Source organism: Vulpes vulpes, chromosome 12 (genome assembly GCF_048418805.1).
Source record: "Vulpes vulpes isolate BD-2025 chromosome 12, VulVul3, whole genome shotgun sequence".
In the NCBI taxonomy this organism is placed as follows: Eukaryota; Metazoa; Chordata; class Mammalia; order Carnivora; family Canidae; genus Vulpes; species Vulpes vulpes.
The window spans coordinates 154,665,868-154,693,550 of NC_132791.1; positions in this window are offsets into that span (position 1 = coordinate 154,665,868).

Below are 27,683 nucleotides of genomic sequence, written 5' to 3' on the forward strand. Positions count from 1 at the left end.
AAGCATATTTCCTGGCACAGAATGTTCGGAGACTGTAATGGCCCAACACTTAAACCACGGAGTCAGACAGATGTGGGTGGAAAGTCCAATGATGTTACTTACCAGTCATGTAATCATGGGAAAGTTTTCTAAGTCCTCCTGATTTTAACTTTTTCATCCATAAAATGCAGTCAGTAACAAAATACTTATCTCACAAGGATGCTGTGAAAATCAGATGAGTTAAAATACGCAAAGGCTTGAAAACAGGGTCTGGCACGGTGACTCTGTACCCTTTTTTTTTTTTTTTTAAGATTCTATTTATTTATTTACAGAGACAGAGAGAGCACACACACGTGCACACAAACAAGGGAAGTACCAGGCAGAGGGGGCGGGAGGAGCAGATTCCCCACAGAGGAGGAAGCCTGATGCAGGATTCGATCCCAGGACCCCAGGATCGTGACTTGAGCCAAAGGCAGACGCTTCACTGACTGAGCCACTCAGGCAGCCGACCCTATACTTTCTATCAGCTGCTTCTATTTATTGTTTTTATTATTACCACCACCTCTGATGATTGTTGGATAGATCACAAAAGATTGCTTATACTTAGGAAGGGTTTAGCATAGTATCTGGCATAAGAGTACATCTTCAATGCAGATTAAATGTTTTGTCATTATTATTTTTATTATTAAAGAGTGTTGAAGAAATCAATTTTCTTCCCTGTTGCCCAATGGACATCATCCCTTGGAGTGCAATAGCCTCAAAATGCAGAATGTTCAAAATTTTATCCCAGTATCCCCCTAGAACCAGCTTATGTGGAAAATACTTGCTAAAGCAGCCACTTAAATATTTTCTCCTCTCTCTCCCTCCCTTCTTGCCTCCTCCCCCTTCCTTTCTCCTTTGCTCCTTCCTTTGCTTCTTTCTTCCCTAATTATCCCATTTCAATTGCCTTTCTTTTGGTGTTTTGGGCTAAGATCCCTGAAATTATTTTTTTTTAAATTTTATTTATTTATTCATGAGAGACACACACACACAGAGAAAGAGAGAGAGAGAGAGAGAGAGAGAGGGAGAGACACAGGCAGAGGGAGAAGCAGGTTTCCTGCGGGGAGCCCGATGTGGGACTCGATCCCAAGACTCTGGGATCATGGCCTGAGCAGAAGACAGATGCTGAACTGCTGAGCCATCCAGGAATCCCCTCCCTGAAATTACTTAAACCCTGCCTCTGCTTTTCTAGAAAAGATCTTTCACTGATCCCCATGATTTTACTTTTTGAAAGATGTCTGGAGCATAGGGGCACCTGGGTGGCTCAGTTGGTTAAGCATCTGACTCTTGGTTTTGGCTCAGGTCATGGTCTCAGTGTTATGAAATTGAGCAGCATCTGGCTCTGCACTCAGCAGGAAGTCAGCTCTCTCCCTCTACCCCTTCTCCATCACTAAAATCAATTTTAAAAATCTTTAAAAAAATGTCTGGAACAAATATTTCTGTTTCCTTTCCCATTGCCATTTCTTTGTTCAGGTTAAGGTCACCTGCCACCTGGATCACTCCCTGTTATTTCACAGCGCCTCCAAGGCAGGGGCCCAGCATCTCCAGAGAGCAAGGCACAAAGCCAGGAAGGGGTTAAACCTTAACTGCCAAAGGGGCACACAGGAATATAAATGAGCGAAGCCAACCAGGGAGCAATGGTGGCCATGACATAATGGGGAGGTCATGTCTCATCTCCAGGGAAGAGTGGCTACATAGAAAAGTGCCTGCTCATTGCTTCCATATGGGAATGCTGGTGTTGCTGGACCTTTACATATTTTAGGAGAAACTGCAAATCTCTACATGACATCTCCTGATACATAAATGATGGCAACTAGTTCAAATTTCAAAATCCCCATTGTCTGGGTTAAACAAGGCTACTGGTCAGATTTGGCACACAGGAAGAGAGGTTCTGATGTCCAGGGAGAGGCTCAAGTAATGTTTGCAAAAACAAATGGATCCAGGAGACATTTCTTCTCTTGGCCTTGCTCAGTCTCTTCCTGCCTCCTGGACTGTCCCCTACATTTAATCCCACCTTCAAAGTGCAGTGTATGTTTTCTCATACCTTTCATGCCAGTTGCTCATACCGGTTGAAAAGCTACTCTGTTCTAAGTGCTGAAGGAGAATTGATAATAAGGAAACATTATCCCTGAATTGATGAGATAACAAAATCAGGTAGTTCATGGCAATGGCAAATAGAAACAATAGTGCTCCAGCTATTCTTAAAAATCTAGTTTCTTCTCTTGGTACCATTATACTTGGAGGGTAATTTTAAGTTAAATTGTATGTCAAGAATTGAATTGCAAGTATTTCACATTTTACTAGGGTGTAACTAGATTGTGGGTTCCTCAATGGCAAGCTCACATTAAACATGATTTATATTCAAAGTTCCTACAGATCAGCAGATAGTCATGTATGTAAGTGACAATAAATAATTACTTACAAGCCAGTTAAAACTAGTAGTTGGTTAATTATTTGATTTAGTTAGAATGAAAGTCCTATTAATGCAAAATTCATATAATAATCTTGCAAAGGAAGACTAAGGCTTTTGCTTTGTCCACGTAGCCATCGATGGATGTCAACTATGCTCAGTTCACTCTCTTGAATTATTAGGTTCATAAGCTCCGAATTTTTCAGTTTCTTTAAAGTCATGCAAGATATAAAAGAAATTTGGAGGAAATTTTCATGTATGGGCCTCCTAGAGTTTTGTGATTTCTTTTCCTAGTCTTTTACAATAGTCTGTTCGCTATTAATTCGACAATAGTGTCTTTTACCAAGTTGTCTTTAAATAGTTTTTGCATAGCAGTCACGTATATTTTCATATAACAACTCCTTTTATATAATTCATATTTTATTAGTTTATATAATATTTAATCAAATTTAAAAATTATTTTCAGAAATACAACAGAATACCGAATAGGGGACCAAATATCGGTGACTTGTGATCATCATATCAACTGAACTAGTGGGAGATAAAGTTTTTAGCATGTTGGAGACCAGGACACTAGCACTGGACATTCTCTGTGCCAGGGGCATGACTCTGTCTTTTGCAAAATGAATGGAAGCTATTGATTCTACTTGGTCAGTTAGGTGAAGGTTAGTGAAGTCTACTCTACTATTGATTGGGATTCAAGTAGCATTTATTGTATTCTTTGCAATAATAATAATTTCTCACCCACTTAAATGTTCAGTAGCATTTCCAAGGTGCATTTACTTAATATTATCATACTCTCATAGCATCCCTATGAGTAAGACATTTTTCCCTTTTGACAGATGAGGCAATTTTCAGACAGGTTGAAGTGACTTCCCTAAGATCACATAGCTTGCAAATAATGAGTGAAAGACTTGAACCTATTCCAGTCCGACCTGAGTTCAGGACTCTTCTTACTCCCTAGTGCTACCTGTCCAAACCGGGGTAAATGAACTCCAAAGACCTTTTTAGCCTTATCATGATGATTCTGTGATATGTTAGCAATATCCTATGTACATCATCTGTTCTACAGTTATGAGCTTCTATCCCTCTATGGCTCTGTGGGCCACCAGCTTGACGTGGAGGGGAGAAAGAGATTAAGTAGAGGGGCCAATTAGTTTCAGAATTGTTGGGTAAATGTTTCACATCTTTGAGTTTGTCCCCCTCTCCTTTGATGAATGGCTCTTGCCTCTTTTTGACAGATTGATCTTGAGTGCTGGGTATTTTTCTCTCACCACATTAGCTGCCAGTTTTCCAGGCTATCCCCTCAGGACTGAGATGAGGTGAGAGGTAAGTTGTTTGTAAGTATGACTTGACTGAGCAGTGCAACCAGGCTGAACGTTCAGAGAGCCCTTCTGTGCTTGGAGCCTGCTTTCATGTCTTGGAAATCCTGATTTATTTCAGGACAGGGAAAATCCAAGCCGGCTTGCAGACTGGAAATTAAAATCTTAAAACTATGTATGAAAATCGAATATTCCAAATGGCCTGGTTTAAACATCACCCTGCATCGTTGATCAAATGTAAAAGTTCTTGAAAAGAAGCAGGGGGATTTATGACGAGATGTAGGACTGGGGAAAGGCTTGGCCAATATTTATGGTAACTTCAAGGAATTCCACTGACCATACTATAGTATGCTTTGGTACCTTCAAGTTTCTGCTTTGGAGATTTCAAGCCTGCAAATGCTTACGGATTGAAAAATATTTTGGTTTGGCTGTATTCTGTTAACTTCTGAATTTTGGGGGGCAGGAGAGAGACTGTATATACTTATTGGGACACATTTATCATCCTGAATGTAAGTATGGTTGTATGTGTTTTTATTCCTTTAGATTTATTTCTTTGACTTTCTTGAGGACAGGACATTTGCTTTAACTATCTCTGTGCCCCCACACCTAATACAGTTTTTGGAAAATGGGAAGTACCCCGTAAATGTTCTCCTGATTCATATTATTTCATTGACTTCTGTTGAGCATCTTCTTGAGCTAGATCCTGCGCTAATGACTGAAGGAAGTAGAGAGACAGATGGAGAGACTAGGAATTTTCAAAATGAATTTTACTTTAAAACTTAAAGGAATATGACTAAAAAGGCAATGCATAAAAACAACTAGCCTTACACCTTAATTCCATTTTTGCAACCTTCAGTAACTAGTAGAGCAGAGCCACACATGTTGACTATTTCATATACTTATTCAGGTGTGTTAGGAAGAGGCAAGGAAGCCAATTTGAGTTTTAGTCTCCTTTCGGCTGACAAAGAATAAGATGAACATGTACAACACAGGCTGGTAGATGGGTTGGTGACAGGTGTGTATAAGCACCATCAATAAATTCCAAGACACAGTTTTAGATATTTTCACATAAATCATCCTATTTAATCCTCTCAAATGTTTTGTAGGATTGGCATTATTACTTGTAGATATGAAAATGCTGTTCTTCTTCCTGGAAGATCTTTCAACCTACTAAATACTCCTCATCTCCAGGAGCAGGCTTTAATGACTGTTCCTCTGTGATTCCTTTTCTTCTAATTCTGGCCAGAATCAGTGACTCCTTTCTTTCTGCTGCCGTAAGACTTTGTATATTCCTCAAGCTTGGCAATAAGCAATTGCATTGCACCTGAAGTCCTCCCTGTGTGTCAGGCTGCAGGCTCCCCAAAGCTGCTTTGACCGCATCATTCACCCACCACACAGATAATACCTCTATCCCTCTGCTGGAATAGTCTGGGACTCCTGCAGCTTTCCCTGTCATCTTCATTACCCTTTCCATTCCCCATCAGTAAGCCAAGTCCCTGGGATCCCCCCCAAAAAACAACCCCCACAACTTGAGCCTTCCAAACTGCTCTAGCTTGCACCAAGATCCCTGTAGCTCTCATTGACCTTGTGTCTTTTCAGATTCTGGTGACAGCCTCCCTCCTCCCTTGTTTGTTGCTCCCGCTCTTGTGGTTCATGTCATTCATTCCCCTGTGGTTCAGTAACTGTCCAGCAAATTACCACTGCTGCTAAAATAAGCCCCATAGATCTGAATGCCACTTACAGGACTGTGCTGTCTCTTCCTCAGATTGTAGCTTCATCCTTATACCCTTACCATCTGTCATCAAATAATTTGGCCTTCTCTTTGCCAAGTGCTTTTCCACCTGCTGTTCCCTCTGCCTAGAATGCTCTTTCTGCTCAAGCTAGCTCCTGCTCACCCTTCAGGTCTTAGCTCAAATGTGGTGTTTGTAGTCTGGAATTTGCAAACTTTACTGAGCCCCTGGGATCATCTTCAGAGGATAATATTCCATTCCAGGAATAGCATCTATGGGAACTTGTATGTATGTATATATGTATTTGTTTAATGTCTGCATCCTTCACTGAAAGGCAAGACTTGTTGGGGAGTGGATGCATCCCTTTGATTTTTTTCACTATTATAATCCAGTACTAAGTTAGTGCCTGAGAGTATGGAGGACACTTACTAAATATTTATTAAAAATTAAATAAATGAGGGGTGTCAGGTGGCTCATTGGGTTAAGTATTTGTTGATTTCAGCTTGGGTCATGATCTCAGGGTTCTGAGATCAAACCCCATGTTGGGCTCTGTGCTCAGCAGGAGTCTGCTGGAGATTATCTCCCTCCCTCTGCCCCTCCCCACCCTCTCTCTCTCTCTCTCTGTCTTAAATAAATAAATAAATAAATAAATAAATAAATTCCTTTAAAAATACTTCAAAAAATTAAACCAAATGAGTAAATGGATGAAAACGAAATACTTCAACTATGACTGTCACACTGGTACTATTAAAAGGGCCCCTTAATTTTGTTTGGCGTCTCTCCCTAGAAGAGGTAACCAATATATGTTTTTAAAAATTTCCATTGGCTGTAAATTTCCTTTGATTCCCACCTTCCCCTGACCAAACTGCATTTGGAAGGTGCCAACTGCCCCAATTATGAGAAGCATCCCTCTGAAAATGTCCCACCTCCTGTCCAGACACCTATAAGTGATCTGTCCATGCACTCACGTGCCCCCTACAGCCTAAACAAAGAATGAGCTCTTCATTTTGGTGAAGGCTATTGAGCAAGCCATTTTAACTGCATTTTATAATGAGGAAACTGAGGCAAGCAAGAAGTAAAGTCACTTGGCTGAGCAAGAGCAGGGTCCCCAAGCCACCTGTCAAAGAAGATGGATGAAATGGCCAGGGAACGTGGGGAGGAATTCAAGTCACATGCCAAGTCCAGGCTGGCAGCAAGGCTTATGGCAGGTAACCACACTCAACATCCTGCACTTGGTTTGAAGTGCCCTGGTGTTCTGCGAAGGGAGCCCAAACACAGCCAACTTGGTGCCAAAAAAGAAATTCTCACTCAGAATATTTTCCCAACAACATTTTTATTTGAAAGAAACCTAGCCAAATGAAAACACATGCACAGAGGTTTCTTCTCATGCCTTTTTCTGCCTGTGTATATATTTTCTTTTGTATTCTTGACCACCCTGATATTATAGTTTTTATTTTGAGGAGAGTTTAAAATAATTTCCCTGTAACTCATTCATCTTCCTGTCCTGAGGTAGGGTGAATTTTCATCTTTTCCAGCCAGTCTTAATGTAGCAGAAACAATCAGAGGTGCTGCTGTGCCTTTAGGTGCTGGGCAGAGAGCAGGGTTGGAGCAGGTGGGCTGAGCCAATAAAAGGCAGCTGGGAAACAGGAAACTGCAGAGAAATTTCCCCAAGTTGCCCTCTGCTGGAGCCTAGCCATGCTCTCCTGTGAAACCTAGCCAGGCTCTGGTTTTCTATTCCATTCCTTCCTGGGCTTGAGACATTGCTCTCATCTTGGACCTTCTTTGTTCTGTATTATTGCTCCTCTGCCCACACCCAGTACTACCTCCCATGTATAGGTCAGGATCATCACTGAGCTCATTCCTGCTTGCCCCAGGTGTGGCTGTGCTGTTAGAGTTACAACAAAAAGAGCATCAAATTGACAATGGTGTGTCCTTCCCATCCCCACCATTACTGCTCACATTTGCAAATTAATGCTGGAGAGAGATCCCTCTGAAGACAAGTAAGACATCCTTTGTGGTCCCAAGGAATCCAGGATAACTTTTTCCAACTTGTTCTCTCTTTATTTCATTGTTCCAAACATGAGTCCGTGCAATCTACTGGTGTCTTGAGGCCCAGGTTGTCTTCCTGAAAGTTATCTCTGAGAGTATCATTCAAACTACTTCTGTGGTTTCCCTCTGGGTCTTTGCCAAAAGCTATTTTCTATGCCCTAAATGGCCCTCTTTAGAGTTTTCCAATCATTACCCCTTCCTCTTGGCTCAGTTCTAATTGTACCTCCTCTACCATGAAGCCTTTTCTGAGGACATTAGGAGAAAGAGTCCATGCTCTAGCACTGAGATTTCCAGGTTTGATTTTTTTTTTCCAGGTTTGAATTCTAAGTTATTCTCCTGCTGGCTGTACAAACATAGAACTTTTTGAGTCTTCCAACATAGAACTAATTGAATGCCTCCATTGCCATATCTGTTAAAATGGGAATAATATTAGTATCTATTTTGTAAGACTTGAGATTTACTGAGTTGAAACATGTGAAGTGGTTAGAATAGTTAAGTGCTCAGTTTCATTCTCTCTACATGATCAAGCTGGTTTGGATTACCATAATAATCCATAGAGCTTTTGAGTACTCCTTAAGTAAATATTTTCAGGGTCAGTAGGTGCTAGGCGCTCAACCAGGCACTACTCACAGGCTGTGTTCACAGTATTGTATGTCTGTCTACTTTCTGTCCTTGTCAGCTGTAGAGACGATGAAGATAGAAACTTTCTTTCTGAAGATGCCATGTAGTAACTTCCCAGTGAATGTACTCTGGATTGAGTTAATTTTTTCCATAGTTTAAAGAAGTGTCATAGAGATGTCATAGAGATGTCCTGAGGGATCAATGTCTTACCATTTGATCATATCTGATCTCAGAGAAGATATATTTAATGCCATTACTTACTTGTGAATAGAGCTGTATGCACTTTAAAGGTAGCATTTGATAACATAGGAAACCCACATTTCATGTAAAAGGATAAGGTGTCAATGACGCAACAACCGTCATCACCACTGTCATGTGTGCAGCATCATCACTATGACCATCCCATCCCCACCTCCACCTCCATCACCACCACCTCCATCACTACAACTGTTACTATTATATGCACCATCAACACCATCACCACCAGCATTATCACCACCACCATGGCCACACTATCACTACTAATTCCACTACCATCATCACTATAATCACTATATGATTATAATAATAATGACAAAACAACAGCATTGATGATTTTCAAGGTTACCCAGTAACCTTATGAGGTACGAATTATTTATTTATTTAATTTATTTATTTTAGAGTGAGTCCCTGAGCGTGTGAGTTGTGGGGAGGGGCAGAGGCAGAGGAGAGAGAGGATCTCAAGCAGACTCCCCACTGAGCACAGAGCCCGATGCAAGGCTCCATCTCTCAATCCTGAGCTGAAATCAAGAGTTGGACACTTAAATTAAGAGTTAGGTGCCCTAAGGTTGTAATTACTTTTATTTGTTTTTGATGGATTAGAAAAGTGAGTTTCAAATGCTATTGACTTAATTTATACATTTTAGAAATAAAATGATATAGTGATTTTGTCCCTCCAGATGTACTTTTCACCTTTGTCCTTACCTCCTCTGTACCCTGAGACACTTACCTCAGCAGACCTCATTATGTAGGTTCCCTTGTCCTCTAGCATTCGCTCAACTCAGCCAGTGGCAGATACCAGCAGGAGACAGGAAGAGGGGAAGAGAGAGTGACCAGACTATTTCTTCTCATGCTGTACCGGGATTTTGTAGTGGCTGTTCTTCCTCCTGAACACTTTCTCCTAGTTACAGTTCTCTCTTACTTTTAGAAACTGTTCCTTCCTCTTTCTTCTTCTGACCTAAAAATAGTAACAGCTCCCAGCTATTGCTAGACGTTGTATTTTATCATCTCCTGATGCTTCCTTTAACTCTGCTCAAAGCTCTGAAAGTACTCTTATAATTAAATTTTCAATGATCTCTGAGTATGCCACCTGTTCCCTGCCTGGACCCTGAATAATGCCATATAATATTAAAGTATACACCACAAAATACAAATACAAAATACATCAAAATATAATTCCTGAAAACAGGAAGGTAGGAAGAAATAAAGGGAAAAAATAAAGGAAAGAAGTAAGAAGAAAAGGAAAAAGGAAGAAAGGAAGGGAAATAAACTCAGATTTCTACTATCAAAATAAATACACTATTATAATTTTAACGTGTTTACCTTTGTTTTCTGTGACGTCTTATGTAGCTATTACTGCAGTATATGTATTTATGCTTCCTACTTTATTCACTTTATTATGTTGTTTCATCGTTTTTTTAACATTAGATGTCATGACCATTATTTTTAATGACTGAATAATATTTTGTTGAGTGTTCTTTTAAAATTTTTTGGTTACAAATGATACATTTTCCACATTTCAGTTATACTTTTGATAAATTCCCTGTAGTATGATTTTTAGGTCAAAGGAAGTGAATATTTTTTTGACTCTTAATCTAATTCCCAAATTTTAAATCAAGGGATTTTATTTTAAAAGTTACTATCAGTTTCAGTTTTTAAAGGGGGAAGATTTAAAATACTTAAAGTTCTTTTTATAATTGTCTTGTGTCATATGTTTTTGGCTTTCATGTATCTTTTTTCTTGCCCTTTCTCCATCTTGTATTTTTTGGATTCAGCACTGAGGTAGCTTTTATGATTTGTAAGATAAATGTTTTTGTTTCTTAACTCCAGGAGTGGCTTTCCTAAAATTTTGCACAGTCTAAATGAACATTCAACTAATAATCAAAAGTAAAAACATACCAAAGTTTTGATATTTTGTTCACTGTGGGTTTTTGTTGCATTAAGTTTTCTTTTTTAAAATATTGCTTTACAGTTTTTTTTTTTTTTATCTTGATAACTGAAATTTTGGGAGCATTCCCTTAAAGTCTGTTCCTAAAGCGCATGTCTCACTCTCCTTACCCTCATCCTGGCCCTGAGGCTCATACTCATTTTGGCACCTCCAGTCCTTAGCATGGGTTCAGCACCTGGAAGGCGTATGGTGCCTCCTGTTTGCTTGTTGATGTGATTTATTATGCTATGTGTTGTATATGGAGCATTTTGAAAAAGGAACCCTCTAGCTGATTGGCATGGATCACTTCCCTGTCCATAGAAACAGACTTTCCCATGCCCTTGGCTGCCCACTGTCTGAGTAAATGAAGCATTTCTGAGATGAAGGCTCTTGTAAATGTGCCTTAGAGCACTCTATTTGATTATCCATTTCATTATGATTGCTTTTCCTTACACAAATACTATCTAAATATTATGATGAGAATAAAAACAAAACAAAAATACTGAAAGATGAAAAAGGAAAATCAACAATCCATTCTTCTTTCTCCAGGATTAAGCACTGAGCAAAAGTATAAAACAATTACAGTTTCATCTAATTGACTGCAGCTGTGCAAATACCCTAGCACACTAGGAGACTGGTGTCCTGCTCCCCACGCCCCCATCCCACCTCATGAACATCTTGATATCTGGGTTTGTTTCATTTTTGCCCAAGGCAAGGTATATATAGGAAGAATGAAACTGTGCTCACTGGTTGAAGGAAAGAAATATATCCTTTCATAACTGCCAAACTGGATCTTAAGCCCATGGGATTTGATTGTTTTGAGGTTCCAATTTTCAGGATTCCCCTGTCAAGTGGCAAAGAGCCATCGGGTGTTAGAATAGACTGGCAAAGGGCAGAGCAATGGTCTGCTTCCTAGGCTTCATCTTCTATGTGGGAGACGGGAATTTTATGTTTGTTGGTCAGTGTGTCAGACACTTTATATTTGTTACAATTTCGTTCTATCCTTGGAAATATGTTTTGATCTGCATTCTACAGATGATGAGATAGGGATTTATACTGGTTAATGGCTGAAGGCTAAACACCTTCTCCAACAATTGGTATAGAATTTGGGATTTGGACATTTATTGCTTGACTCTGAAGTCCCCATATTTTTTTTATTAAATGACATTACGCTCCATAACCACTATTATCTGCAGGGTTCCTTGGAATCCAGCCTCTACCTTTCCTCCTTACTTGCATCTCTCTCTCTCTCTTTCTCTCTTTTTAAAGAGTTTATTTACTTATTCATGAGAGACACAGAGAGAGAGACATATGCAGAGGAAAAAGCTGGCTCCCTATGGGGAGCCTGATGTGGGACTCGATCCCAGGACCCCAGGATCACAACCTGAGGCAAAGGCAGACACTCAACCACTGAGCCACCCAGGTGCCCTATAAAATACATTTTTACTATAATGCTTGTTAGTCTTTTCTTAGATTCTGATGGGATCTTAGTTAATAGAATCTTGGGTCTTCAACTATCACAATGTTCATAAAAAATACAATAAAAAATTAAAACCACCATGAGATCCAGCAGTTACACTTCTGGGTATTTATCTGAAGGAAACATAAACACTAACTCAAAAAGATACCTGCAATTCCATGTTTATTGCAGCATTATTCACAATAGCCAAGACTTGGAAACAACCTAAGTGTCCATCAGCAGGTGAATGGAAAAAGAAAATGTCGTATACGTACATACAATGGAGTATTGTTCACTCATAAAAAAGAAGAAAATCCTGTCATTTGTACGGACATGGGTTGACCTTGAGGACATTATGCTATGTGAAATAAATCAGACAGAGGGAGACAAATAATATATCAGCTACTTATATGTAGAATAGAAACAACTCTGTCCCCCAAACAAACAAACAAAACCCCTGAGGTCATAGATACAAAGAACAGATGGGTGGTTACCAGAGGTGGGAGGTGGAGGGTGGGCAAAATGGGTAATGGGGGTCAAAAGCTAGAAATTCCCAGTTATAAAATGAATAAGTTCTGGGGTTGTAATGTTCCCCATAGTGACTATAGTTAATAATACTGTATTGAATATTTGAAAGTTGCTGAGATCTTAAAAGTTCTTACCATAAGAAAAAAATATTTATAATTATGTATGGTGATAAAGGTGAATTCAACTTACTGTGATGATCACTTCACTATATATATATATATATATATATATATATATATATATAATCATTATGGTGTACACCTGAAACTTTTTAAATGTTCTATGTTAATTACATCTCAGTTAAAAAAAAAAAAAAAAAGAAGACCCTCCCTGATGGGATTATGGGTAAAGACAGAAGCCCCAGGGGTGATGGTGATAAAGGTGCTGTTACACTGGCAAGGCAGTGCTCACTCTGTAAGAGCACTGGAACCTCCCTACTTGGCACCTACTGAAAGCAAATCTGGGAGATCATAGTAAGCATATGAGTTTGTGGGGAAAATGCTAGAGAAGCAAACTTCTGCTTAATGTGAGAAAGAACTTTCTAGTAACTAGAGCTTGCCCAAGGATGGAACAAGCCAATATAGAGGGCAGTGAGCTCTGGTCTTCAAAATTATTTAAGGAAAGCCTATATAGACATTTATTAGGATACCTAAGAGTCCCTAGCTGGTGGGTTCAAAGAATTCCCTCCAATCCCCAAACACACACACAAGAAAGTAGATAGATAAATAAATAAAAGTTTTATTTTATTTTTGTTTTTAAAGATTTATTTATTTATTCATGAGAGAGAGAGAGAGAGAGGCAGAGACATAGACAGAGGGAGAAGTAGGTTCCTTGAAGGGGGCCCGATGTGGAACTCAATCTTGGATCCTGGGATCACGCCCTGAGCCAAAGGCAGACGCTCAACCACTGAGCCACCCAGGTGTCCCTAAAGAAAAGTTTTAAAAAGGATTGGTCCAGAATAAGCCAGGAAGGTTAAACATGAAAATGAATTTTTCTGGAGGGTAGAGGGGTAGGAGGGATGAGGTAACTGGTTGATGGGCATTAAGGAAGGCCCATGATGTAATGGGCACTGGATGTTAACATAAGACTGATGAATCATTGCACTCTGAATCTCTGAAACTAATAATAATCTATATGTTAATTAATTGAATTTAAATTTTAAAAAATGAAAAAAATACAGTCCAGTATTATGGTGACCATGCTATACATTACATCCCCATGACTTACTTTTATTACTGTACATTTATAGCAGTTATCACTTTACCCATTTCACTCACACACACCACCCCCTGCCTCCCATGCCCAGCCTGTGACAATCACTAATCTGTTCTTTGTATCTATGATCTTAAACAAAACCAAAGTTTTGTGATGGTAAAAACAAAACAAAACAAAACCCCGAAACCAAAATCAAAACCAAAACAAACCAAAAACCGAGAGAGAGGAAAAAAAAAAAGAAAAGAAAATGAATCTTGTCTGTATTAGGCACTTAGCATCTTATGAGGTCAGGGCATGAAGCACTGAGTCCAAAGCTCTGAACTTGGAATCACAAGTCCTGGCTTCTTCATGAAACACTGATCAGCAGTTTGACCTTGAGCAAGTCCCTTGCCCTCCCTGAGTCTGTTTTCTTTTATTTTAAAATGAGATAATTGAGACACACCTAATGCATATTTCAGGTTTCTTTGAACTGTAATATTGTTGATCTGTAGTAGTGTGTGCTTATAATTAGGAAGAATTGATATTCTCAGAGAGGGTATGTATCAGCTTTGGAAGGTAATCATGTAAAAGAGCCTCCTACGAATGGATTCCCTTCACACATATCTCAGAGCCAGGACAGTGGTGGTGGTGGCTATTCTCATCTCCTCATGCCCAAGAGATCCTTTGAACAGTGCCTTAAGTCTTCAGTCTTAGGGACACGTTTGTGTGGAAGCATGGACTTGCAGTCTTTGAACCAAACCCAAAGGAATGTTTCAGGTTTGCTCTTGGCAAAGTCCTTCTTTCCTTGCTCCCTAATGAAGGATTGGAAGGCTAAGACAGGCCTCACGTGGCTCTTCTTGGCTGTTGCCTCCCTCTTTAAACAATGGCTGGATGCGTTCTGTAGGAAGAAAAGGAAACATATGGATTGAATTTCCCGCAAGTGCACTATGGCCTAGGAGTAGAGTGGAGGCTGAGTGTGGGGGTGGGTAGAGAGGAAGGCTTTGGCACAGCACACTGGGGAGCTTGGTAAGACCTTGGTCCCATGTGGAGGGGTGGGGACAGGAGGTCAATAACTAGCTTTGGCCAGGTGTGCTCTGAACTGTCTGCAGTGGGACAGGCGTGTACAGGGGACCTTTGGAAATGGAAGAGTAAGTGGAGTGATGTTGTAATGGGAAATGGGGAAGATGTGGCTATCAAGTCAGGCAGAGGCATCCAAAGTTTCTGGAGGGTCTGAATGTCAAGGGATCCTTCCTGAAGAAGGCAGGTCTGGCTATATCCAGTGCCTTGTACAATGGGATTAAAGTTTGGAATTTAGTTAAATTGAATCAGGAAAACATTAAACAATGTGTATGAATCCTACATCCCTTGCCAAATTACTTAGGACTTAACAAATGGAGAGGCATGATGGGGCCTCTCTCATTTGTGTTATAGATACATTTGCAGATGACAAGTTGGAAGGCAAGAAGGGGAGTATCTGGGTTGTTGAAGAGTTAGAAGTGCATCTGTGTGCTTTTGCACATGTTGTGCTTCCATTTATAAAGACCTCTCCTCCTTCTCTATATTTGCAACCAATCCTGCCTGCCCCTTCAATGCCTGAGCTTTCTGCCATGGTACCCACTCTAGCAAGATTATGATCCCCAGGACTGACAAGTCATGTAAAGCTCTCTTGCCATGTAAACATGAGGTCTGGGAATAATCTGTACCTTCACATGTGCGTCCCTTATTCCAGATACCCATGAGCATGGTGGTGCTGTCTTTTGATTCTGAGCCTGGGTACTTATTTCTGTCCTACTGGTCCAGAGCAAAATCTCAAAAACTGAGTAGTCATCTACTGGCCTGACACTCTCCTGGTATTCATCACCCCTCTCCCCTGGGGAGCCTTGTGCCTGACTTCCATCATCTCCTGTAGAGTGAACCTTTTTAGTTTACCTGTGGCATGAAGAACACTAACCATCCTGAAGCCTGAATGACATAGCTCCCCTCCCCTCTTTGTATCAAATTCTCCCTGGTCTTAGATTGGATTAGACTGAATCTTGCTCATCTTCCTTGGTTTTTAATTGCCAGCTCTAGTTGGGGAGGGACTATTTCTCTTGGCCAATCTTCTTCCTCATCTCCTACATTTGTTTTGGTTTGCTTTTACCCCTTCTCATAGATGAGAGTGCCCAACATACCACATCATCAATGAACTCATCATTATTCATTGTTCATCATTCAGTTTACTAATGTTACTTGTCCTGTGAAGCCTGCCTTTCTTCATTCAGAAAAAAAATTGGTAGCTTCATTTCATGTGCTTCATACTCCTATTTTGCATTTATTATACTGTAATATAATTACCTGTGAACTACTTCACAGAGTGTGACTAGGCATTCTTTAAAATTGAATGATGATAATGATACAGTTCTATTTTTATTCTTTGTTATTAGAAGGTATGGCAAGACAAAGGAAGTCAATATCAGTTTCTAGAGTGGGTGAAATATTTAGTTCAGTGCCTTACACTTCCAGATGAGAAAACGGACCCTCACAGGACTTCAATGACTTAAACACACCCTTGGTGAAATCTTTGAGGACAAAGACCATGTCCGATTTATCTTTGCACTTCTAATGCCCAGCCCAGCATCTGGCACCATTAGACAGTCAATATATGTTTTGTATTGTGTTGAAAAAAAATTCCAGAAACCACAAATCTAGTTAGTGGCAAGGCGAGGACTATAAACAGGTATCCCGGGATCCCTGGGTGGCGCAGCGGTTTGGCGCCTGCCTTTGGCCCAGGGCGCGATCCTGGAGACCCGGGATCGAATCCCACATCGGGCTCCCGGTGCATGGAGCCTGCTTCTCCCTCTGCCTGTGTCTCTGCCTCTCTCTCTCTCTCTCTCTGTGACTATCATAAAAAAATAAAAATAAAAAAAAATTAAAAAAAAAATAAACAGGTATCCTGATTTTTAAACCCTTGGCCTATAGTCAGGTTAAATAAAAACAAAGATGCTCAGCGTATTTTGTATATAAAATACATATATACATATACATACACACATACATATATATGTGTGTATATATATATATATATATACACACACACACACACACACATAAAGGTGATATGACAACATCTCTTAAATTTTAGTCTTGGCAGATAACTCATATCTATTTTTCCTTTTTGCCGGATATCCTTCTTTATTGTCCTGTCCAAATCATGCAACACTTAAAATATGTGGTTGGCTTAACACTGAGCAAACCATTTCCTTTCTTTCTGATAAATATTCCAGATTTTGAAAAATACCTCTAAGTATCAAGTCTACAATGGGATTTATTCAAAAGAGAACATATATAAAAAGTAAAGGTTTCTCATGTCCCTCGGACAACTATTTCTGAAAATACTAGATGCACACAGATGCTGAGAAATATCTCAGGTGAACAGAGTTAAACACATGGTTAGAGGCACTAGAATAGCAATGGAGCACCAAAAAGCAATGATGGATTATTTTGCTATATTTCCTCCCATACATCAGAGGGCTTTGTGCAAATTGTGGCTGCCTGTTTTCTCCTTGCAGATCAAAGATCTAGTTAAGAGACTGGCAGTCTTTTCTTATAAAGGGCCATTAAATATCTTAGACTTTGCCAGCCACATGATCTAGGTTGCACTACTCAACTCTGCTTTGTGAAAACAGCCATAGACTATGTGTAAATGAATAAGCATGGCTGTGTTCTAATAAAACTTTATTTGTGAACACTGATATTTGATTTTACATGATTTTTATCTATCACGAAACAGTATTTATAAAAATTATTTTAGGGGGCACCTGGATGGCTCAGTCAGTTAAGCATCCAACTCTTGGTTTCAGCTCAGGTCACAATCTCATGGGTTGTGAAGTCAAGCCCTACGTTGGGTTCCTAGCTCAGTGGGGAGTCTTCTCTAGGATTCTCTCCCTCTGCCCCTCCACCTGGTGTGCACATGCTCTCTCTCTTTCACTCTCAAATAAATAAATCTTAAAAAAATAAATAACATAACTAAAAACGTTTTAAAAACCATTTAAAAATGTAAAAATCATTCTTATCTCATAGGCCATATTAAAAAAGACATGAAAGATTTTGTTTGGAGGCTGTAGTTTGATGGCCCCAGGCCAGGTAATAACTATGAGTATAATAAAATAACTACTTTCATTGACTGGTGCCTATTATGTGGCAAGGACTATATACATTTTACCACCATTTTAAAAACTAAACTTTATCTCTGGGACACCTGGGTGGCTCAGATGGTTAAGAATTTGACTCTTGATTTTGGCCTAGGTCGTGAATGCATGAGTCATGAGATTGAGTCCTGCACTGGGCTCTACACTCAATGGACAGTCTGCTTGAGGCTCTCTCCCTCTCACCCTGCCCATTCTCTCTCTCTCAAATAAATAAATAGATCTTAAAAAACAAAAACAAAAACCTTTATCTCTTAGAATCACCTTTTCAAATGAGGAGACAAATATCCAGAGGTTAATTTGGTCAGTGTGACAAAGTTAGTAAGTAGAAGAGGTAAGATTGAAGTTCATTTATGTTAGTCTTAGATGCTGTGCTCCTCACTATCATCTTGCCTCTTAACTTAAAAAATGCAATTTTAGACAGCTCTTTTGCTGATGAAATTGTAGCTCAGATTTTCAGGACCTGGAGAAGAGAGTGCTCTATGGGGAATTAAGATACCTGAGACTTAGTACCAGCTGTGCCAATGACTCCCCATGTAACCTCAACAAAACTTCAATTTTCAGAGGCTTTGTTTCTTCATTTGTAAGACAAAGGAGTAGGTGAATGGCAGTGGTGATTTTTTTTCCCCAGGGGCATGTGGCAATATATGGATATATTTTTGCCTCCATTTTGCCCCACAAGACTGTGGGGAGGTGTTATTGGCATCTAGTGGGTAGAGGCCAGGATCCTGCTAAACATCTTCCGGGGCACAGGATAGTGCCCACAATAATTAACCAGTCCAAAATGTCAATAGTGCTGAGGTTGAGAAACCCTGAACTGGGGGACCATGCCAGCTCCTTCTATTTCTGAGAATCTATTTTTTTATTCATTTCACTGAAATATATTTAATTAAATGCCAAGTTACTTCTCTGAGCATCACAGATTCTTCTTCTGTAAAAACAAGAAAATTAAACAATATAATCTCCAAGATTCTTTTTAGTTTTAAAATGCCCAAGCGTGTGATTAACAAGGGAATCTTAAAAATAAATGTTATGCTATTAAATCCATGATAATACATCATCTTACACTTTTGTCTCAATAACCAGTGCCGCCTCACTCTCTCATCCCCACAGGGCAAAGGTTGTGAGCTTGGAGTCTATGGGCAAACCCAGCCTGCAGATGTATTTTCTTTGGCCTAAAGATTATATTAGAACTTTTTAAATTAGTGGCCAACATTTAAGACTGAATATTTCCAGTAAATATCCATATTTCTGGCTTCTCTTACAAAATCAGAAGACAGAGCAATGCTGGGCTTGATTTTTGCATAGTAATGCAAAAATGAGCTGAAGCTGAGTAGATGTTGTCTCCTTAAATAGGGCTGTGTTTTCCAGCTTACCAGAGTTCTTATATCACAGGTTTGACTTGTACCTGGCTGCCTTCATTTACTAACATTATGTCCCTCCCTCCCTGGCTGGTCCCTATAGGGAGGTGAGTTTGCTACTCCTGTCCTAGAATTCTCATTGCCCAGAAATGTACAGGGTTGGACACTTATAATTGTCAATTCTTAGACTAAGTAAAATAAATGTTAAGTCCTGAAATTGGGTCTAAGTAAACAAGTGGTTGAAAACAAAATGGGAAGAAAAGTCTTTGCAGCAGCTTATGAAAAAAAGTCTTAAGAGTTTCAATGGACAGTATGAGGCAATGGTATTTTGTGCCTGCCAAGTAGCTAATGTGATCCCTGGCTGCATTGTTAGGAGTTCAGCGTTCTGATGGGGAACGAGGTAGTCCTGGTCTTCTCTCTGCTGCTCAGATGCATCTGAGTCATCATGCTCATTTCTTGGCACTACACAATTTTGTGTGATTTTAACAAGGAGTTGAACTATGAATCGGTGGGATGACTTGGAATGTCTTTCTGTAAGCAAGATTTCCAAGAGCTTAGGCCATTGGCTCTGGAAAAGATAAGACTCAGAAGGCACAGAATGGATCTTTCCAAATACGGCATAGTGGTCCTGAGGATGAGGCTCAGATTAGCACCATGACCTTCAAAACATGCCTCGGACCCCTCTCTGAGCTTCAGTTTTCTCACTTTTATGATAAATGGATTTTGTTTGGAACCTTCCTTCCCATCTTCAAGAAATCCTTTCTATAAAGGAAAGTTAATCTTAAAACAAAATATGCAACTATGTAAAATAAATAAATTCAAATTTGATTTGATTATTCAATTCAAACTAAATCAAATGAGTACCCTGATTGGGTGAGTGCAGAGTGTCCAGAGCCACACTCTTTAGCTCTTTCCTTTAGTCCCTGAAGGCCATATCTGACAGCACTCTACTGAGCATTTGGGACTCTATAACATACAGTATGACAAAACCCGATCTAGGTTTCTAAGATCCCTACTAATTCTAAAATCTTCATTTTCTATAGCCTATGTTTTCTGACTGTGAACCATCCGGGAAAGCCTTTGAGATTAGCTTGAGAATAAGGCCATCAAAGGCAGGGATGGTGGAGAGATGGCTTCCTGAGGGGTGGAGGGTGGGGAGAAGAACAGCAAGATCCCTGAAGAAGTGCATTTGAAGTGAGTCAGGACCTCATGATAACTCTAAGAAATGCAGATGGCAGCTTGGTTTTTGTGTCTTTAAGAGCTTTGGAAGGCTGTCTTCTGTAGACATCGTGGTTTTATCTTTGATGTCAAGTTTGCCTCTGTATTCCACCTCCATTTTATAGTGTTGCAGTTTAAAGGATATCCCAGTGCAGGAGGTGGGCCCTGGTTGGTGTAAATTGTGGCGGTAATCCCTCTTTCTTGACAATGATTGGTCCAGGATCTAAGCTTCCACCAATCAGTGTGCTTGAGGCCCCTCTAAATGGGGATTATTGAGAAATGGACCACACCCAACTTGGGCAATGAGAACTGCAAGGGAGAGCTCCCTGCGGGGCGCTTTAGGAAAATGCCTTCACTTATAAGAGAGAATCAAATGGAGAAAGTTCATTTCTTCCTCTGCATATCGGGATATAGTCATATGTGGTGAGAGACCTAAGGTTACTAAGGTCATGTCACTACCAGTATGAATATAAAATTGGCTCATGGAAGGAGGCTTAGCCATGAGAACTTCAAGGCCATACCACTGGAGTCACACGACTGAGTCAGAAATCTGAAACTTGCTGATCTTCTGGACTTTTAGATATACGAGCCAATAACTTCCCTTCTTTTCTTAGCATTTTAGCTTGTTTGATCTGGGTTGTCTACCTTCTAAATCTTAATGAATCCCAACTGATACCTTAGTTCATTCAAGGCAGAAAGAAAGGTTTCCTTCCAGTGATGGGGGAGCATGTTGAAGAGTATATCAGACACATCTTAGGTCATACCGCAGATTCTCTTGCCTTCACCTGTCTCCTGAACTTCTGATACCTTTTCCATTCCAGTTGTTGCAGCTGTCTGACTCTCTACTGACCCATAGAGTTAAACTACTTGAGGTCAACCAACAACAGGTCTGAAAGCATTTGTATCTCATAACACTTCTGGACTCGGATGAAGACTGAGCTGCAGGTATAAGACCTGGCTTCCTGAGCAGCTGCTGCAGGGGTTGAGGCAGGCTGGGAGTGTGGAGGAGTTAAACCCCTAGAAGGCAAACAGAGCAGTGGAACTCAGGAGATGTGAAGGATCTGGCAAATAAATTTCCTCTCCCTTCTTCCCTCCAATGGACTGAACCAAGGAGCATCCCCACTCTGAATAGCCTAAGACATCCCATTTAGCTGCCTCATATAGGTACCTTTCTGTAATGTATACCCTTGCATTATTTTCCCATTCTCTGCCTCACTTCTCTTTTGGTTCACTTTTACAGCAATAGTATTGTACCTCCTAAGTAACGCATTCCTACTAATCCTTGCCTCAGGCTCTATTTCTAGGAAAAGCAGCTAAGATAGAATGGAAAAACTCAAAGAAGAAATCATTGGTGGAGAGATTAGACTATTGCCTGGTATGGTTTTAATATTTAGAAAACTCTGATCTTTTATGAAGATCAACAATCCAAGTGGAATGCACATCAAATAGTATCATGGTTAAGAGCTTAGGCATATAATATGTATTAAAGCTCTGACTGCCCTCTGCTAATCATGTAATCTTGTTAAGATAATTTAACTCGAATTGGCTTTACTTTTCTCTTTTGTAAATAATGAGGATCTTACCTACTAATAGCACTATTATAAAGATTAAAGAAGATATTGCATACAAAATACTTATCACAGAGTTTTCAATCTCAGCACTATCGACATTTTGGGCTATATAATTCATTGTTGTGGGGAGTTCTGTGCACTGTAGCATGTGTAGCAACATCCTGGGCCTCTAACCATGACAACCCCCACCCAATTGTGAAGATTGAAAATGTGGAAATCAAAAATAAAGGAGTGAGTTCTCCAAAACCCTTCAGAAGAATGACCTAGCCAAAACAAAATTGTGAGATATCTTAAAGCACTGTTGTTTTAAGCCACCGAATCTTGGATGATTTGTTATACAGCAATAGAAAACTGAGGCAAATTGCTAACTAGAAGTGTGATGCTGCCATAAGAAAAACCTCAACTATGTGGCATTGGCTTTAGACCTAGGTGGTGAGTAGAGGCTGGAAAGAGAAGAGAGAAAAGAGGATAGAGGAGCAGAAAGGAAATGGTTATTGAAGACAAAGTAAGAAAAGACAATTTTTGGTATAAACTGGCAGACTGTAGGAATGTGCACAATAGAAATTTGCCTCATAAACTTGTTGGATCTGGCTAAGGAGATATTGAAGCAGAAAGATAAAAATACCAGATCGTGTCTTCAACTGCATATGATAAAGTAGGGAAGAGAGGTGAGCTAATAACTGTAGCATTTGCAAGCAGAATTTGAAGAAAATATAAAAGAACAAGGACTTGCTAGGTTGGAAAGTAATAGTTCTTTATATTTCCTGTCTCTACATCTGGCAGAAGATTATCAAAATAAAAAATGGCTTCAGGACAAAGATCAAGTGTGTGGCTACAATGCCTTTTGTTAAGATCTCACAAAATTTAAGGTGTCCAGAAAGCACCTCTAGCTAGAAAAAGGACCTTCTAATGATCTCAGTGACATTGTCCCAAAGAAGTGGACTTCTCTGTAATATAAAGAGGTCTTAAAAAGAATGATAGAATTGGCTTTGGGGGGCATGCAGTGAATGTGGATGAGATCGTGGGAAACCCACAAAAATTTTAAGAGAATTATAATGTCAGTAGCATTGGTAGCTTGCACTTTGCTAATTTGAACTGAGAGAGGTAGAGATAGTTCAAATGAAAAGAGGCTTGTGGGAAGCAGGAAGCATAAGCTCCTGAGAAAGCTGCTCAGATACAAGCTCAAACCATTTCCTATATAAAAAGAATAGCCTTTCAGAAAGCTAGAACTAGAGCTCAGGAGGGAGAGTGAAGAGCTGAGGGGAACAGCGAGACAACTCTCAGGCAGAAGAAGGTGTTGCTAATCCAGGAACACTTCTCACCCCCAGGGTGAGGAGCTGATAACATGTGACAGCTGGATATCAGAAGTGCTATAAATGACTTCTGTGTGGGTATCGCTATCCCATTCTGAATGGAATTGTCTATTGTCCATCATTTCCCCCATCTCAGTGTTGTATGTTGAGTGTGTCTGGGGAAGACATATTGTCTTTTTAGTTCACAGGTCTCTGGAGTTGCTGATGTTCAAGAGTTGCTGCCCTGAAAACCACACTTATGGAGACTCATTTGCATCTGGACTGAAGCAGATTGTAAAATTCTGGACTGTTATCTTGATACCATAATTTATGTGGCAGCCAGCCTCCAAAATGGTATTCCTGTGTAGACTCCTCCCATACTGAATGGGGTTAGCCTGGGTAATGGACAAGATATAGAAATAACTATATATATCTTCCAAGGCAAGTTCATAAAAGGTACTTTAGTTTTTTTCCCTTACTCTCTCTTACATCACTTACCCTGGGGATGGCTAACTTCCATATTATGAGAACACTTAGCCAACCTTAGGAGGAGATCTGTGTAATGAGGAACTGAAGCTTCTTGTTCACAGACATATGAGTGGGCCATCTTGAAAGTGGATTTTCTGGTCCCATTCAAACCTTCAGATGACTACAACTCTGGTTGACATTTTGGTTAAAACCACATCAGAGACCCTGAGACAAAGGTGTCCAACTAACCTCCTGAATTCTTGACTGACAGAAATGTGGGAGATAATGAACCCTTAGTTTTGTTTTAGGCAGCTAAGTTTTGGGATAATTGGTGAAGCAATAGATAATTAAGGCAATTAGGATGAGACTTTTGGAGGTCTTAGTTTGGAGATAATAGCATTTTACATGTGGGAAGAATATGAATAATTTATGGGAAGAGGGAAGATTCTAATAGATTGCTTAATGGCCATAAATTCCTCGCATCCCAGTATATTGCTGTTCCTTTCATCACATATATAGGTAGATAGGTAAATAGATATATAATATTATATAATTTATATCTGATGCTCTTGAAGCTGGATATCCTAGTGACTTGCTTTTACCAGTAGAATATGGCAGAAGTTAAATTATGTGACTTCTGAAGCTGAACCTTATAAGACCTTTTAGAATGCGACCCTGAGATGTCATCTAAGGAAAGTCAGTCTAGTCTTCTAGAGATGAGAGGTCACATGGAGGAGAACTGAAGCCCAGCCCTTAACCGACATTGACTGTGAGCCTTGTAAGTGAGGCCATCTTAGACCTTCCAGCCCAGCCAGATCTCTAGCTAAACACAGCTGCATGAGGAATCCTAGCCACACCATCTGAGGAAACTTCAAGCCACCCTACAAAATTAGTTGCCATTGTTTTGGGGTTGTAAGTTAAGTAACAAAAGATAACTGAAACAAATTTTATTACATGGGATTTATCATAGGATATAGCTGAACTCATTGTTTCTCAACAATATCAAAGACTTAATTTTGAGAAATAATTGTCAGTGACTTCCTGGAATAACTTCCTGTCTTGAGGAAGATTCTAAAACCATGTAGATGCTCATCTGAAAGATAGCTGTTCAAAGAAACAACAATCGAATCCTGAAATGGGCAAAATACATGAACAGAAATTTCACAGAGAAAGACGTAGACATGGCCAACAAGCGCATGAGAAAATGCTCCACATCACTGGCCATCAGGGAAATGCAAATCAAAACCACAATGAGATGCCACCTCACACCAGTGAGAATGGGGAAAATTAACAAGGCAGGAAACAACAAATGTTGGAGAGGATGCGGAGAAAGGGGAACCCTCTTGCACTGTTGGTGGGAATGTGAACTGGTGCAGCCACTCTGGAAAACTGGGTGGAGGTTCCTCAAAGAGTTAAAAATAGATCTGCCCTACGACCCAGCAATTGTACTGCTGGGGATTTACCCTAAAGATACAGATGCAGTGAAATGCTGGGACACCTGCACCCCGATGTTTATAGCAGCAATGTCCACAATAGCCAAACTGTGGAAGGAGCCTCGGTGTCCATCGAAAGATGAATGGATAAAGAAGATGTGGTTTATGTATACAATGGAATATTACTCAGCCATTATAAATGACAAATACCCACCATTTGCTTTGATGTGGATGGGACCGGAGGGTATTATGCTGAGTAAGTCCGTCAGAGAAGGACAAACATTATATGGTCTCATTCATTTGGGGAATATAAAAAATAGTGAAAAGGAATAAAGGGGAAAGGAGGTAAAATGAGTGAAAATATCAGAGAGGGAGACAAAACATGAGAGACTCCTAACTCTGGGAAATGAACAAGGGGTAGTGGTAGGGGAGGTGGGTGGGGGGTTGGGGTGACTGGGTGACCGGTACTGAGGGGGTCACTTGACAGGATGGACACTGGATGTTATGCTATATGTTGGCAAATCGAACTCCAATAAAAAAATATACAAAAAAAGGAAAGATAGCCACTATTAATTAGTGTCTTCCATAAGCAAGGGAAGGGCCGAACAATGGCATCTATGCTCTGTGTAGGCACAACTTAAAAATGGGAGTAATGGACCATTTCTCTGTGGAATCTGCCCTATGCTTTGTTTTGATCTGGACACATACAAAAATTTCCCAGTCTCTTAGCTATGCATTTTATAGGACAATTAAATAGAGTTGAATTTGTAAAAGCCTGAACTAGGCCAACAAATGTTTGCATTTGCTTTTCTTCTCTTACATATACAACGTTTTAAAGTTGATCATCACAGAAGCATGTATAATATTTGATTTGATTCTAATAACAACCCTTTGATGGAAGAAGGGGGAGTATTTTTTTAATCTTCCCTTTATAGATGAAGGCCATTATACAATGTTCTTCAAGTAAAGATGTACATTTAATGTAGAGATTTACTTCCATGCATCCGGTCTTTGAATCGGGTTCCCTTTCTGCTATAACATATAAGGTGTTTAGATGATTGCTAAGGTCTTTTCAGATCTAACCTTCAGTGACTTGAATGGACCCAAAGTACACCATGCTATAATTCATCTGGTGGGAAACTGAATGCCAGTGTTAGCTTTAGCAAGTGGTTACTGAGTTGCTTGGTTGTCTGGGCAGTTTGGTGGTGGGAGATCCTATTTCAACATCTGTCTAGGGAAGCAAACAAACAGAGCTCTAAGCCCTGTTGACACATGTGTCCTGGGTGACTCAAGATTCTTACAAAAAGATACTCACTGGAGTCCAGTTACATTATGACTGGAGCAATGTTCCATTTCATGTGGAATTCCTTAGAGAAGAGAATGTGGTTGATTCAATTATGGACACCATCTTTATGAAGGAGGGCTGTAGGTTCAAGGAGAATGTGGTTGGTTCAATTATGGACAACATCTTTATGCAGGAACACTCTGGGGGATGGGTGGTTTCAAAAGACTCTGAGTCAGGTCTCAGGGGGATAGAAGATATAGACGAGAGCAAATTATATCACATGTTCCATAAAGTGAAAAGCAAAAGGATATGTAGACCACCTTTACCCTCTTCCTTCTACCACATCCCCACATACATACTTATATAACCTATTTTCCACATTACAGGGCTCTTGCCATTCTCTGAACACAAATTGTCCCATAAAGTATTTCACAGTCTCGATAGAAGGGCAGATAGGAAATATAATAATGGCTCTGCCATTTAATAGCTGTGCCCAAGGTAAATCACTTACTTTCTGAGTATTAATTACCTCATCAATATGATAGTGGTGATAATATTGTTTACAAGGTTTTGGTGAACAATAAAATATTTAACATATTGTATAGCATATAATGACACACTCTAAATACTGACGGTTTAAAATGAAATTACTTGCAAAGTTGAACATCTGTGAAAGATAGAACCTGCACTATACTCCAATGGATGAACTATACATATTGAGTCCCAATTATGTGTGAAGTGCTTTGCTAAGTTCTTTCACACACATTTATCACATGTAGCCCTCATAAAACCTCCAGGACACAAATATTTTTCAAACCAAGATTCAGAGAAGGTAAATAACATGAGTAAAGCCACGATGGTGTACCAGTTTGGAAGAATATCTTAATGACCACAAGAAAATAATTTTTTATGCAAGACACAGCACACACACAACTGATAAGTTCTACTTAATTAAAATTAGATACTTCTGTTTATCGAAAGATGCCATAAACATAGCTAAAATTAATGCTGATGACTGGGAGAAGATATGTGGAACACATATACATGATAAAGGATTAGTATCCAGGATATATATTTTTAAAAACTCCTATAAATGAATAAGAAAAAGATGAACAATTTAAGGGGTAATTGGGCAAAAATTCAAATAGGGATTTTATAGAAAACACAAATGTTCCATAAACTTATAAAGAGATGCTCAAGCTCGTTGGCATCTGAGGAAGACACAGTCAAACCAAAATGAAGATGTTTTCAGGCTTGCCATGTTCACAGTGGTAAACAGTTTGACGATGTAAGTGTTTCCCAGGATGTGGAGAAAGAAAACCATCATAGTGTGGGAGAGACTGAGTTCATGTAAT